Source organism: Schistocerca serialis, chromosome 2 (genome assembly GCF_023864345.2).
Source record: "Schistocerca serialis cubense isolate TAMUIC-IGC-003099 chromosome 2, iqSchSeri2.2, whole genome shotgun sequence".
Taxonomy (NCBI): domain Eukaryota; kingdom Metazoa; phylum Arthropoda; class Insecta; order Orthoptera; family Acrididae; genus Schistocerca; species Schistocerca serialis.
The window spans coordinates 86,211,724-86,226,766 of NC_064639.1; positions in this window are offsets into that span (position 1 = coordinate 86,211,724).

Consider the following 15,043-nt stretch of genomic DNA (forward strand, 5'->3'; position numbering starts at 1 on the left):
TTCTTCAATTTTTATAGTCCACTCATCTGAGCTCAGTACACGACGTGCTACAGTTTCTGTACATTTTACAATATATTTCAAAATTTTGTTTGTTATCGTTAGATGCCATGAACTGTAACAGGTCTCATTCACGTTTCGTTTTGAATGCGGAGATGGTCCTGTCCTCTCTTTGAAAAAATTCTGTAGTCCATATCTTCCAGCTGAACAGTCACCTATTACTCCAACTTTCCAGGTTGTTCCATCGGGTGCTACAATATCGCTACCTGAAGGAAAGTGAAGTAGCCCAGAACCCTGGGCGTTTTGTTGTACACGCCGACCTTGAGGACGTCCACTTCCTCGAGTTGACTTAGTCGTTGTGGCAGCTGTTCCTGTAATAGTAGTTGTACGTATTAGAACACGATTTAATATTGAATATATTGTGTAATATTAGAACAAAAAAACACCTTCATAAATGTAATATATTACTTGTAAAAATTCAACACGAAACAAAATATAAACGTAAGTGTTGCGATTGAAATTAGTGTCTACGCAACATATAGATAAAAAAATTATTATAAAACAAACACATAAACAAGCATACCTTTCTCATCAGCATTCAGTAGAACCTTCTCAGGAGTAACATCATCTTCTGATGAAGAATCCGGAACTATTGGCGATGGAAATTCTTCCTCAGATAAAGACTCTAGTGGTTCGCCCTCAGATTCATTATCTAAAATCTCATTTAGAGCATTTATAATGTCCTCTTCTGTGCGTAGAAATTTGGTCATAATATATTCGGAAGTTACAAGCACTACCTACACAGAAATAATGCACTACTAAACACGTTTTCGTGGTACAAAACTCCGGGTGCGCAATATCTGCATACAAGGTCAGACTTGTTTGAATTTCTCTCCCTCTCGTCCCCTGCTGAAAGCTGGAACGTCAGCCGGAAGTGAAGTAAAAACGAGTTTTGAGATTGTTGACCAAACACACACTAACAATAGGCATGAATCTCCATGAAAAATGCAATTGTTATAGCGACTGCGCCGGGCGGGTCAGAACTGACTTTTCCGGTGTTCCAAGGTGAATCTTCATATTTCTCTTTTATGTTTTCACCATAAAATGTGAAATGAAGTATCATCACTAATTACCTTATTTCATAAAAAGTCACAGAAATGCAACACTGTAGGCAGTCAACCCAGTTGGGCGTGTGGTCTAACGCACGGCTTTCCGGGCGGGAAGGAGCGCCTGGTCCCCGGTACGAATCCGCCAGGCGGATTTGCGTCGAGGTCCGGTGAGCCGGCCAGTCTGTGGATGGTTTTTAGGCGGTTTTCCATCTGCCTCGGCGAATGCGGGCTGGTTCCCCTTGTTCCGCCTCAGCAACACTATGTCGGCGATTGCTGCGCAAACAATTTCTCCATGTACGCGTACACCACCATTACTCTACCACGCAAACATAGGGGTTAGACTCGTCTGGTGTCAGACGTTCCATGGGGGGTTCCACCGGGGCCCGAACCGCACAATAACCCTGGGTTCGGTGTGGGGCGGCGAGCGGCAGAGGGGTGATGTGGACTGCGGCACTCGTCGTGGGGTTGCGGACCACTGCGGCTGTGGCGGGGACGGAGCCTCTCCTGCGTTTCTAGGTCCCCGGTTAACATGTCATAACGTAACATAACACTATAGGCAATAATACAAATGAAAGACAAACGAAAGAATTATCAAGTGGGTCACGAGTGTGCGGTTCTAGTGTTAACGCGAACTCAGTTAACAAACAATAAACATCTTACAGCAATAGCGTGCACCCCGGTGTAGCCACACACTTACAATTACCCGAACTTGTCAGAACGTGATATCCGCGGGCGGCGTGGCGTAATTTTTGTTATAAACAGTAGATGTTTAAGTAGCGGTCAACGGACTCAAAGACAGTTAACGGAAGTTGGAGGGTCGTTGATGTTCTCTAAAATTAACTAAAAGTTAATCCGTTGCTCGAAAAGCTAACTGCGTTAATTGACGATTAAGGGATTATCGATCTTGAACCCAGGCATGCTTCCAATTTAGTTCTGTCGTAAGACCATGCTTTCAGTAACTGTTAGTTTTCGGTTAATCATTATTAACTGTGCCGATATTATCAGTTTATGGTGTTTAGTAAATAAATACGTCATAATGGCATCTATTTTGGACGTTATTCCGAGTAATATAGCTTCCTGCTTCATCTCTTAGAACTACAGGGAGTAGAAGTGCACATTGCATAGAAATCGACGATGGTGATTCTGCTTACTGCAGGGAGATAAACTTCGCGAGCTTCTCGGGAAAATGGGTGGAGAGAATCCTACACGGCGACTCGCTAAGATAGTGCAAGGACTAATTGTGTTAACTTCGCAAATTCGGACGGAAAAGCACCCGGCCAGTCATTCTATAGGCCCCTTATACCACACTCTACGGACTCACTAGCTAAACTGAGACGTCATTCTAGAGGTTTAGCGCAAGTGGGGTGTTCTTGCACTTGGAATACCCTGCGTGGGGTGATCTGGTCGCATTTGGATAAATCGCAGTCTTTGAGTTTGAAATGCAATCGTAATCGGATAGCTTTAGACGGAAGATATTTATTACAAGCTTATGTGAATAACACGAAGTGCAGTTCAGTAGCAAGGGCAATGGAAAAGAAAGCGGGTAGTGAACAATAACTGCAAAAAGCGACTGATATTTGTGGTTTGCGGGCAGCAATATTAAAACTGTGTGAGTCGCGTAATGCGGAAAGTGTGTGACCAGTCGTAATACGATCGCTCAGCGGATAATAGAAACTGCGTCCAAGGATTGCAAACCTTTCGCGAGTGGAAATTAACGATCGTCGAGAAGACGTCGTGGCAGAGAAAATAGAAGATAGTGACGTCCAGCGTGGCAAAGGAAGCCGCGTAGCTAGTGGAATCAACGTGACGCGACGGCATCGCGCGGGAAGCAGCTCAACACAGAGCAGCGCCAGAGAAGGGGTGCTCTGGAGGCACCCACGTAGAGGTCGGGGGATCGACGCACGACGAGACACTGGAGCATTACACCGCCCAGCAGAGTACTGAAACTCACTCATAGTGGTTTGAATTCAGCCGGATTAACACTGTTTAATGTTAATTGGTTCAAATGACTGTGTACACTATCGGACTGAATGTCTGAGGTCATCAGTCCCCTAGAACTTAGAATTACTTAAACCTAACTAACCTAAGGACATCACACACATCCATGTCCGGGGAAGGATTCGAACCTGCGACCGTAGCGGTCGCGCGGTTCCAGACTATAGCGCCTAGAACCTCTCGGCCACTCCGGCCGGCTTAATGTTAATTAACCTTACTTAGAAGCGGTAGAGCAAGTCAAAAAATTAAGATAAGTGACTAGAGTATATGACCAAATACGGTGCGAAAATACTTAGATATTCAGAGAATGGTGATGTGTTTCCGGTTACATAATCTATGGAAGGACCAGTAATTAGAATTAGTACATTGTTGGAAACGAGAACCAAGAAAAAGTAGATAATTTAAAGGCAGAACAAAACTAGCCTGAGCCAAACACTCAGGCACCTTTCAGTGAGAGCATAACCATAGGAAGTGAAACTAACAAAAATAAAGGCATAGAACTTAGTGTGCAAGAAATGTTTGCAGCGCTGATGAGTAAATTAGAAGCGACTAACAACAAAATAAAAGAAACTGCCAGGTATACTAAACAACAGCTAGGTAAGACTAACCAACAACTAGAAGAGACCAGTAATAGCCGGCCGGAGTGGCCGTGCGGTCCTAGGCGCTGCAGTCTGGAGCCGAGCGACCGCTACGGTCGCAGGTTCGAATCCTGTCTCGGGCATGGATGTGTGTGATGTCCTTAGGTTAGTTAGGTTTCATTAGTTCTAAGTTCTAGGCGACTGATGACCTCAGAAGTTAAGTCGCATGGTGCTCAGAGCCATTTGAACCATTTTTTTAGACCTACAATAAAATAAAAGAAACTGCTATAAACGATAGCTTATGAAAGCCATTAGGGAAACGAACACAGTAACCACTTATAAATTAGAGAAATCCATCAGGGAGACTGAAAAAATTTTAAAGTGGTTGATGAGAAAATACAGAATGTAATAAAGGAACAGAGAGCAGGGGTTAAAGGTTTATCAGAAGAAGTCAGAACTGTGGAAGAAGCAGTGGAAAATCATACCGGAAGAAATACAACAGGATATTAAAAGTTAAGATGAAAATTTCAGTAAGAAGATTAATAATGAGATGTGTTAACCTCCAATGTAAGCAAAAAAGTCGTTTAAACTGGGACAGCTTTGTCAAACAGAATAGATTCAGTATAAACTAATACTTAAGAGATATTTGGCAATGTAGCTTGTATTCAGCGGAACGTCAATGATTTTACTGCCAGAGGCACTGATATTTTCGATGAAAGAGTAGAAGAAAAGCTTGATTCAAAACTAAGAAAAATTATTGCAGTAAATTACAATAATTGAAATGCTAACAAAGAAGATCACTATGTAAAAGTAGTTACTTTCAGAAAATTTTCTACTGAGAGAATAGTAGACGATACAGGTAATAATAGGGCGAAAAATGGAGGCCATTGTTTAAAAGTAGGTAGGTTTACAAGATTGTCACTAAGAGACCACAAAAACAAATATGGGAATATTCTGAAGGCTTCAAGTCAGGTGGCTGCTTTGCCAGAAAAGCAACTAGAGGTAACGATTGCAAGGTTGTGAGATGGAAATCAGAGGATAATGGGAACGCAAAGTGTAATATGGTGAGCAATGGTGCTATAAATGAAAATGAAAAACATGGTAATGGTTCTCCCAGAAAAGAAATTGGTGTGAATCAAAGGGGCTCGCGTTTCCGTGGCGGTAGACAAATTAATGATTGTGAAAGAGAAAACACTGACGAGAGCCTTTTCATGATTGTAGACAAAATGGCGATTTTAACAGAAATAACTGTGGTGAAGTTCCAGTATTTCATAACAACAGACGATGCAATAATAATGTCAAAGAAATTATGTATAAGAAGAAAGAGTCAAGCAATGAGAAGAACGAGAATTATCATTTTACTGTAGGGTATGAAGTTGCCAGTATTGAACCATTAATGATCATTGTGATAATTATCAATAACCATGTAACGTTCAGTTGTACAAGGAGGATCTTATGAGCAAATAATAGGTAGAGACAGAGTATTAGTGTTATCAGTTCAGAAATTTGAGGCTGTAGATGACGATGGAATAAAGAAACGAATGGTAATGAAATTAGGTATAAAGAAAAAGAGGTGCGAATTATTGACATGGTAGTACCAAACGAATGCATCGGCTTTATTATGGGAAAGAATCTGTTGGTACACCGTGTTGACGTCGAGAGTTTGGAGAATAGCCGTATGTCTATTGATGTAATTGGTCCAGAGAATACAATGAAATTTTACAAATGTTGATGGTCTCTTGTGGGAAGTGATTGCTATGTGGCAATCAGTGAAAGTTTTCAATACGAATCCAATTAAGGTAAAATTAAAGTGAGAAAGCCTTGATCAGTGCAGCAGGACTACCAAACTCTGAAACACGCATTAAAGGAAATTAATATGATTAATAAAACGGTAAAAGGAGCAGTAAAGAGTTTGATTTTGAAGTATCTGAATGTATTTTCAAACAACAGAAACACAATGAAGAATGACAGTATAGGTATATAATGTTACTGATAAAATAAAAGTAGTAGTAAGCTGTAAAAGGAGGTTTACAGATTTCGTTTTCAAGGAAACGGAACGTATTTTCGAAATGTACGAGATTAAGGGAAAATGCCGAGAAATAATTCAACATGAATCACAAAATAAAGATGTATGAAGAGTTTTCTGAAGAGCGGTATATTATGAGCAGCATATGTAGCCGAAACCTGGTAGAAATAGTACATTCTGATTCCCAAGTAATAAGAGGCATATACTCGTACAATGTAATTGATGTGAAGATATTCCCTAGAAGTCAAAGAGATGTCTAAGGTCTCTGACGAGCATGAATACGAGCTACCAGCGAAAATACCTCTCCATTAAATAAAAGTATGAAGTACATACTAGAAGACCCAGGTATGATCCTAATTCGCTGTAGCACTGTAAGCATATTAAGACCCAAGTATCACACACAATTCTTCGTAGCACTCTAAGAAAATTAAGAGAAACAGTAGTTCTAATAAATCGTAATGCATGTGTTCATTTCTTGCTTATGTTCATTAGGTATCAGAGGTTGAATTGTGGGAGGACATTGTGTCAGGCATGTGACGTCTAGCGAAGCAGTTTAAAGAACTAGTGCAGACTGTACGATGATAATGGCCTCTCAACAGCACAGCTGACGCAGCCACGAGAGTGAATGAATCGACGTATTCAAGGTTGCGTCTCAACAGGTCTGTTAGTAAACAGATCAGGTGAAAGGTACTGACCCCAAGGAAGGGGTATAAACATAATTGTTCCACTTGGGGGTTGTTAGTTATTGTTAAATCATCAGTTAAAGAGTAAAATGATGAAATTAGCAGGCTTCCATTCGGAAAAATCATTTTAAGGAAACAGTATTTCATATAATGAATTAGTTGTGTGTTATGGACTAATTAACTGAAAAAATGTTGAAAAACAAAGAATCCAGTAACGAACAATTTGAAATTTTTTTTAATTTACCTCTTGGACAAAGTAAGAAATATGGTTATAAAAATTTCTTGTTGCATGGGAAATGTAAACTATTATTTTTATTTTGCTTCTAAAACATGTTTTCTGTTGTTGTACTCATAATAAATATAATGATGGATGGAAACAAGGGAAAATTCGGAACACACATAATGAGATCAACTGCACTGAGGCTGAAACCAGACTCAAAAAGGGACGCAGTTTTTATACACGTAATTAATGGCTGTCATCAGAGAAGCACAGTGTAAACGCATCACACAGAGCCAGCAACTTCGGCTGGCAAATGACAGCGTTCGCCTAAAATTATTGTGCCGTTGGCATGTGTTCTCAAATAACGGCCTCGAGTCGTATGTGCTTCTTAAAAAAGGGTTGTGGTGAGCACTAATGTTCCACAGTAGCGGAAAGAGAAATAAATTTGCTGTGTGTACTGTGTACAGTGTGTCTGTGTACTCTGTATATATTGTGTCTGTAAAGTGCAAATTGTGAAAAAACGCACTGATGGATTTCCATGGAACGCCCTACAGGGCGCTGTAAAATATGAGCGAAAATGTTTTATTATTTTTATAAGCGTTTCTGAAATCAAAGAAGAAATCAAAGAAGAAATTACCGAAGGGGATGTTTAAGGTACCTCTTCTATTCGAACCAGCCGGCATTGTGGCCGAGTGGTTCTAGACACTTCAGTTTGGAACCGCGCGACCGCTACTGTCGCAGGTTCGTATCCTGCCTCGGGCATGGATGTGTGTGATGTCCTTAGGTTAGTTAGGTTTAAGTAGTTCTAAGTTATAGGGGACTGATGACCTCAGACGTTTAGTCCCATAGTGCTCAGAGCCATTTGAACCATCTGTTCGAACCACATTTTATGTTCTTCTTTTCGAGATTTACGGTTTTGTATCGAACCTGCACACATCATTGAGCATTCAGCGAGTAAAGCGGTATAGCAGAACGCACACAGTCAGGAGTCAGGTTTCAGTTCCCACGTCGGCCTAAGGACCCGATCGACCATATGGCGTTACTACTGGACGGTGATGTGAGGCGCTGTGGCTAGACATCAGAACGTCCGTTACGCCAGCAGCGAGGTACGTAGGGAAAGCACAGTTATTCTGGCGCGAAGTAATCTTGCTTCATAGATATTTGCTAATAAAAGTCGTTTTCCAAAACAGATATTAGGAGAAGCCTGCAGGTCATTAGTTCTTTCTTACAACGATGTTACAACGCTTTAAATCGATCATCTTAATGAACAAATGAATAATGTTCAAGCTAACGGAAATGTACGAGATACAGGCTTCCCGCCATAGTCATCAGTCGCAAATAGGATGCCTTCCGATCTTGTTTTCAGACAGTCATTATTAATTGTGTCGATATTATCAGGTTATGGTGTTTTACTATATTTTGAACACTAATTCGTATAATATAGCTTCCCGCTTCATCACTCAGAATAACAGGGAGTGGAATTGCACTTTACAGGGAATACGTTGTCGCTGATGCTGCTCCTGCGAGGGACAAAAACTTGGAGACTTTCTCGGCTAAACAGGTAGAAGAAACGCTACACGACAACTCACTAAGACAGTCCAGGGACGGATTGACTTACTTTCCGCAAAACTATGATGGTTAAGCACGACCAGTCATGCTGTACCATTCTCTATGTACTCACAGACTAAATTGAGAGATTTCTGGAGGTACAAGTGGGAGGTTCTTGCATATTCCACTGGAAGTGCCTGGAGTTGGCGAATGGCAGGAGAACATTACCTTCCCTCATCTGTAGTGCAACAGTGAAGTACGAAGGAAATGGTGCTATATTGTATGGTGGGATTTTCGTGGTTATACTGTGATCCTCCTGACAGCGCTTAAGAAAACCCTAAATGCGGAGGAGTACTTCTGAGTACATATTTTTGCTGTGTGTACTGCCTACTGTAGGGGAGCTGTTGGGAGACGGTGTTTGTTTGTATGAGCATGGAAATGCACACTGACATGGCAGAAACTCTATTGTGGAAAATTACACTCCTGAAAAGGCCTGCGCATAGTCCCGATCTGTAGCCAACGGAGCACCTTTGGAGTGAGTTCGAACGTAAACTTTGCTGAAGATCCTAGCGTCCGACCTCACTGCCTCGTCTCGTTTCAGCTCTTGAGGAATAATGGGCAGCCGTTTCTCCACCCAGCTGTGCACGAACTGAAACCGAATAATATTTTACAGTATGATCGTATCTATGGTGATAAAGCTCTGATAGACGCTTTGTCTGTGTATGCTGTGGCATTTTCCAGCTTCAAATAACAGTAGTTCTTCCCGTTAGGTAACATATGTTTTCATTGCATTATTCACGTACTTGTCAGACATTGTGGTCTCCCGAGAAAAAGTTAACTCCAGTAACTCATATTACACTCTCTACCTCTCCACAATGCGGGGACAGTTACTGTCATCATCAAATACATTATAGGCAATTAAGATTAAAGGAACATAGAGAGCGACCGATGTTGGTTATATAAGTTACAAAATCTTAGAAGTTAGAAAATATTTTTAAGACGTTTACTCAGAAAGAAGAAATTTGAACTTGTCAAACAGTGTTCAGAGTCAATATTAAAACCTGTATCCAATCGGTTATTCTTTTTTCTCCCCTCGACTTCATGCTCAATAAGACTGACAGTCTTTGAATTCTAAATGTGTAAAGTCTAATTACAGAACACAGTCTAAATTAATGTAGCTGCATTCCCATGAACTTGACGAGAAGTATTCACTGAATGTGTTAATAGCCACACAACAGCTACCTCATGTTTAGTATTAAATATATATTGCAATACATAAAGTTGCGGTTATCAAATAAGTTCTTGCTGTTATAATTACTCGTGTTCAGTAAATAAATAACTGAGCCCTATGACTAAATTAGCCAGATAATACAGTAAACCGTATGCGCTCAATTTACACCACACTTCTCAACGATAACTGATTATTAATTCTGTTGGGACGGTCCCTCCACTCCCTTTATTTCAACAGAGACACTGGTTGCAAGTTCGGTATCATGTTGCGTGCTTAGCGCGCAGCACAGTTTGGGTGATTGCAAAAGAGTCAACGCTGTGAAGTACTGCGAGTCCGTGAATACGTAATCATCCCAACAAACTGCATTACACCTTCCCACATACAGAACTCTATGCTCACTTGGCTTCACAAAAAACTAATTTTAAGTATTGTTCTCTCTAAATTTTGTGCTTGTCTCATACATCCTGCCACGAAATAGGTCAACAAATACCATTAACTGGTCTCCCTACACTTATCAGTCCCTCAACAGCCTCCGTTATTCTGTTTCTATGATTTTAGATTCATTTTAATCTCTCGGGCTAGAGTAGTTATACATTTGAAATTTTTATGTATAACAGGAAAGGGATGAATGAAACCAAGAAAAAAAGAGAGGGAAAGAAATCCTTAATTGACCCAACAAAATTCCATCACACACTACTCCTTCAAACGTCTTTGTTGCTTCCACATTATTAATGATTATATTCTGTCCCTATGGCTATCTGGAATTAGTTTGAGGTTAGAGGTAGCATATATTTTCTCATTGCACATGTTCTGCGTCCAGCGCTTTTTACAGCTGACAGTGCTCTGATCGTATCCAAGAGCTTGTGACACCCTGAAATCTATTCACACTACAAGCTGTTATAGGAGGAAAAGAAAACTATCCTTGTAGTTAGCTACTGAATGAAGCGTTAATAGGCAGGTATGGGGTAAAAATGACTGCGGCTGATGGCTTTGCGACTGCCTTCTCCCGCTATTTATAAGCATATGGCTAACAGTAAGCCTCTCTGCTAGCAAGTACATGACACTTTTGAGAACAGTTTCTCCCTTCTTGGCATGTTCTTTACTCTTGTACAATCGTAAATGTTCTTGTAGATGCTGTGACACACTGGAAAATTAATATAAATGTAGTAGTCGACGACGTAACTGTCTATTTGTATTGTCATTTCCCGATACTAGCACAGCTAACCTCGACTTCATAATTGGTTGCTGCTGCAAAGCGATAATTTTAATTAGAAAAATATCATTCAAAAATAATGAATATACCACATCCCCTGAATTTTTTACCTTAGAGATCTCGAACGAAATATTGCATAGTACTTAAAGGCACACCACAGAGACGATATTCTTTGGTATAGTAAAAATTTTTCACTATCATAAAAAACCCATTAGGGAAAATTAAAAATCATGTCACGATTACGTCATTGGGGGTAAATGACTTTATTTACGCGTCCCCGAACGATTTAGAGGAAGTGATCTAAGGCTGCTGTGACAAACGCGAGGAGGGTATTGGACGTTTCTGAGGACCGAGACGTATTACGTAAAGGGGAATCACACTCTGAATATAAACTTCATAAAGAAGACTGAGGAAAGTATTTACTTAAGCCAATTGTTCTCTTTTGATTGGAAATACTAAGACGTGCTGAAAAGTAATAACTCCGAATTTATTATATTAAAACTCTGAACGCCTTTTAAATGAAACAAACGTCATTAACATTGTACATCTTTATTCCTCGTGTCTGCATATCTGAAACTCTCTGCCGCTAGAGGGCTCCGAATTCTAGCGTGTAAGATGGCGCTGTGTGACGTACCTATGTCGGTGCGGGGAAACAGCGTTCTCTAACCGAGTTTCGAACTCGGAGCGTTTGTCCGCACGGGGAGCAACGTCTCCTCAAGCACGAGAATGCCAGAACATATGCGAGCGCCACATCTCCAACAATCCGGCGCCTTGGGTTCACTGTCATCGATTATCTTCGGTGATTACTTGGCCCCATGAGTTTTTATTTTTTTGTAGGACTTAAAGAATACATTTGTGACTTCACTTTGATAGTGGTGAAGTGGGGCATGCAGGGAACGCGTTGTTGCTTCATTAACAAAGTCATTCTACAGCGACGGTGTCGACAAACTGGTCTCTCATTGGGAGAAATATCTTCGTCACCAGTGTAACTACGTTGAGAAATATATAAAGTATGTGGAAACGGAGAGTAAGGATATAAAATATTATTACGTTTGTTTTATATAAAAGGCTTTTATTGTTTTCACGTAAAAGATTACGAGGAATTAGTTTTCACCACTCTCTCGAAGTTTCTGTGAAGAGTTAGTGCGACCGTTCTTTCTCTTAAACGATTTCTCATAAACGATTGATCCGAAAATTAAAAACTTATCGGGATGTACACGTAGTTCACAGGCAGAACGTTGTATTGTGTAGATATGTGTGTGTAAAGACAGATTATTGCTGCGAGATGGGTACCTCGATCGACATTCTCTTGCTGACGAACAATAGTGACAGCGAATAGCATCTGATATACTTAGCAACGCCTTTTACGTGTTTCGGTAAATCTTGTTGTACGTTGGTGCCTCGAGGAAGTTGACTTTGTTGCCTTCAATATTCTCCTTTTTCAGTTAAGAGTTGGCAAACCAATCCACAGAAGCCTAATAGTAACGACAAGTGTGTAGAGTGCTGCCTCTTACAACGATACTCAGTTGTTTTAGATCGCATTTTGTAGTTTCTTAGGTAGCTGGTCGAGAATCTTTCCCGTCGCTTCACGCTGTTGCCGTACCGAGCCGCAACAGATCTACTCTGACGGACAAATCGCACAGTGAGCCGCTGTGTGGATACAATACTTGTGGTAAATTTTGAACTGGAGCTGATCTGGTCGATGAAACTAAAGCAACGCAGAAATTTTTTCTCGTCCTTTGGCAAAGGAGCACTCATGCATGCAATGTATGTTTCTACGTTGGACTTAAAGCACTTGATATCTGGATTGTGGAACCATTATATTAAAATAATAACGTAATCCTTGGGCTGGGGGTCAAAACTAGGCTTAGAAACGCAATCTGAGAAAGTCTATCAGACACAATCTAAGAATCTAATGGGTGGAATATGTCTACCTTCCAAAATACATACAGTTGCCAGGAAAGCCGACGGCTTATATCGACTATTTTTCAGCTGTGCCATGGAGAAAATTTTAAGAATCCAAAATATCGCCGCTCAGGTTAGAAAGAAGGAACAAAGGTGTTGCAATAAATTCCCTAACATTTTCAGAAGACTTGACGGATTTTCTCAGTCTGACTGGCACAACAAAGCAAATCAATCTTCTGGAAGAGACTGTCAACATCACAGCCGGCCGGGGTGGCCGAGCGGTTCTCGGCGCTAAGGTCTGGAACCGCGCGACCGCTACGGTCGCAGGTTCGAATCCTGCCTCGGGCATGGATGTGTGTGATGTCCTTAGGTTAGTTAGGTTTAAGTTGTTCTAGGTTCTAGGGGACTGATGACCACAGAAGTTAAGTCCCATAGTGCTCAGAGCCATTTGAACCATTTGAAGACAGCAAACAAAGTAGTCATAACTAAAACAGAAACAACAGAGGAAACCCGGAAACTGAAACAAAATTCGGAGCTAAGTAAAGAAATGATATATGAGACACCTAAGCCGAAAGCGATAGTGTATGACGTTCTAGTTACAGCACGAGAAAGTGAGTTAGTTGAGTCACTAAACGAACAGAACTTTGAGGGAACAATTCTTAGAATAAATAGGAGTCAGGTTTAAAACAGGCCCACGCGAGAACCTGAAAGTAAATTAAGCGCTGCAAGTAATTGCAAAAGTCAGAGTATAATTCGTTATAGAGAAAAGAATATACATGGGATTTCCATCAACCACTGTGAAGGACTAGGTTACAGCCACCAAATGCTCTATAAACAACTGCCACGACTATGGGCACATCGCAAAGGACTGCAAGGAAAGCAAAGCGACATGCTACCACTGTGGAGAGTATGACCATCTAAAAAAGAAATATAAAAATACAAAGCGAGCTCCATTGTGGATGCCACGTGCAAAAAAGAAATCCTGCATCCAAACAGGTAAGGACTGTGCGACGTACCAAATGTTCCTGGAGCGGGAGATTCAGAAAAGCGAATATGGATTCTTAACCATTGAGCAGTCTGGTGGTTAGCATCACAAGAAATCACAGAGTAAATACAAATGGATCAAATGTCAGGTCGTCATTCGAAGAAGACGAAACACTGTCCACGAAGAAATCTATAACATCTGTGCCCACTCACCAAACGGATTATAAAGTTATGTTTCATCTCTGCAAGAAACGGTAACCTCCGTCGAAAAGAAAGCGAAATACTGAATGAGACAAAATATTCTGGTCCACTGGTAAGGGTAGATCGAGAAGAGACATAGCGACACAAAACGAAAACCTAACTGTCCACCTAGACAAGGGCGATAATGTGGTGAACAATAAGAAGGCCAATATTAAGAATAATGGAGAGAAGGAGTGGAGTTTCTGGAATTGTAAGAAGAAAGGAAAAATGAGGAACGGACAGCGTGCCCACCTCTATACAAGAATGATTTTAAAAAGGAGATACTCTCGATTTCAGAATAAGTTGAAAGTGCAATGAATGCAAGACTTTACAGCAAGCAACACGTAATAGTAGCGGAGTGTGATAGCACGCTGCAGCTAATAAAGGGATTTTATGAAATACCGACGAATGATTAAAATTGGCCAGAAATATGCGACGCGCAGTGATATGATGATGCATGAACTTGGGAAAGTGTTCGAGGCATTGGGCCTACAAAAAAAAAAAAAAAAATGGTTCAAATGGCTCTGAGCACTATGGGACTCAACATCTTAGGTCATAAGTCCCCTAGAACTTAGAACTAGTTAAACCTAACTAACCTAAGGACATCACACACACCCATGCCCGAGGCAGGATTCGAACCTGCGACCGTAGCAGTCCCGTGGTTCCGGACTACAGCGCCAGAACCGCGCGGCCACCGCGGCCGGCATTGGGCCTACACATACTATTCCAGAAACGGGGCGTTGTCCCACGTGCCAGTTACAGCACAGATCGTAATATTAGGTCATCAACCAAGATACAATGGCCGCGATAGTGGTGCCAGAAAAAGTGAAACAGAGACAAAGATGCAACGGCACTGTGACGAACACGAGGTGGCAATAGAAATAACAACTGCCTTAGGAAAATTTTACATAATAAATCTATATCTTGAATACAGTCAGGAGATACAACCACATGTAGAAAATTTGAAAACAGCATTACTGAGTCGACACGACAGACATATTTTCGTAATGGACTGAAACGCGAAATCAACATTGTGGCTTAGTGGCAGGGTAACGGATGAAAGAGGACTCTGCCATCAGTACGCTATGCAAGAACTTGGCCTTCATGTCGCGAATAGATCTCTCAATCCACCTACTTTCCAAAATGATGCAGGTGCGGAAAAAAGCTACAGATATTAGACTCACAAACTCGAAAGTCAATGACCACATGGCCAACTGGAAGCTCTGTGATAGACTTACAAGCGAGCATAACCTCATTTACTTCACAATTACATACTCAGATAATGAAAGACGCTAACATCCAGCCAGAGCGACT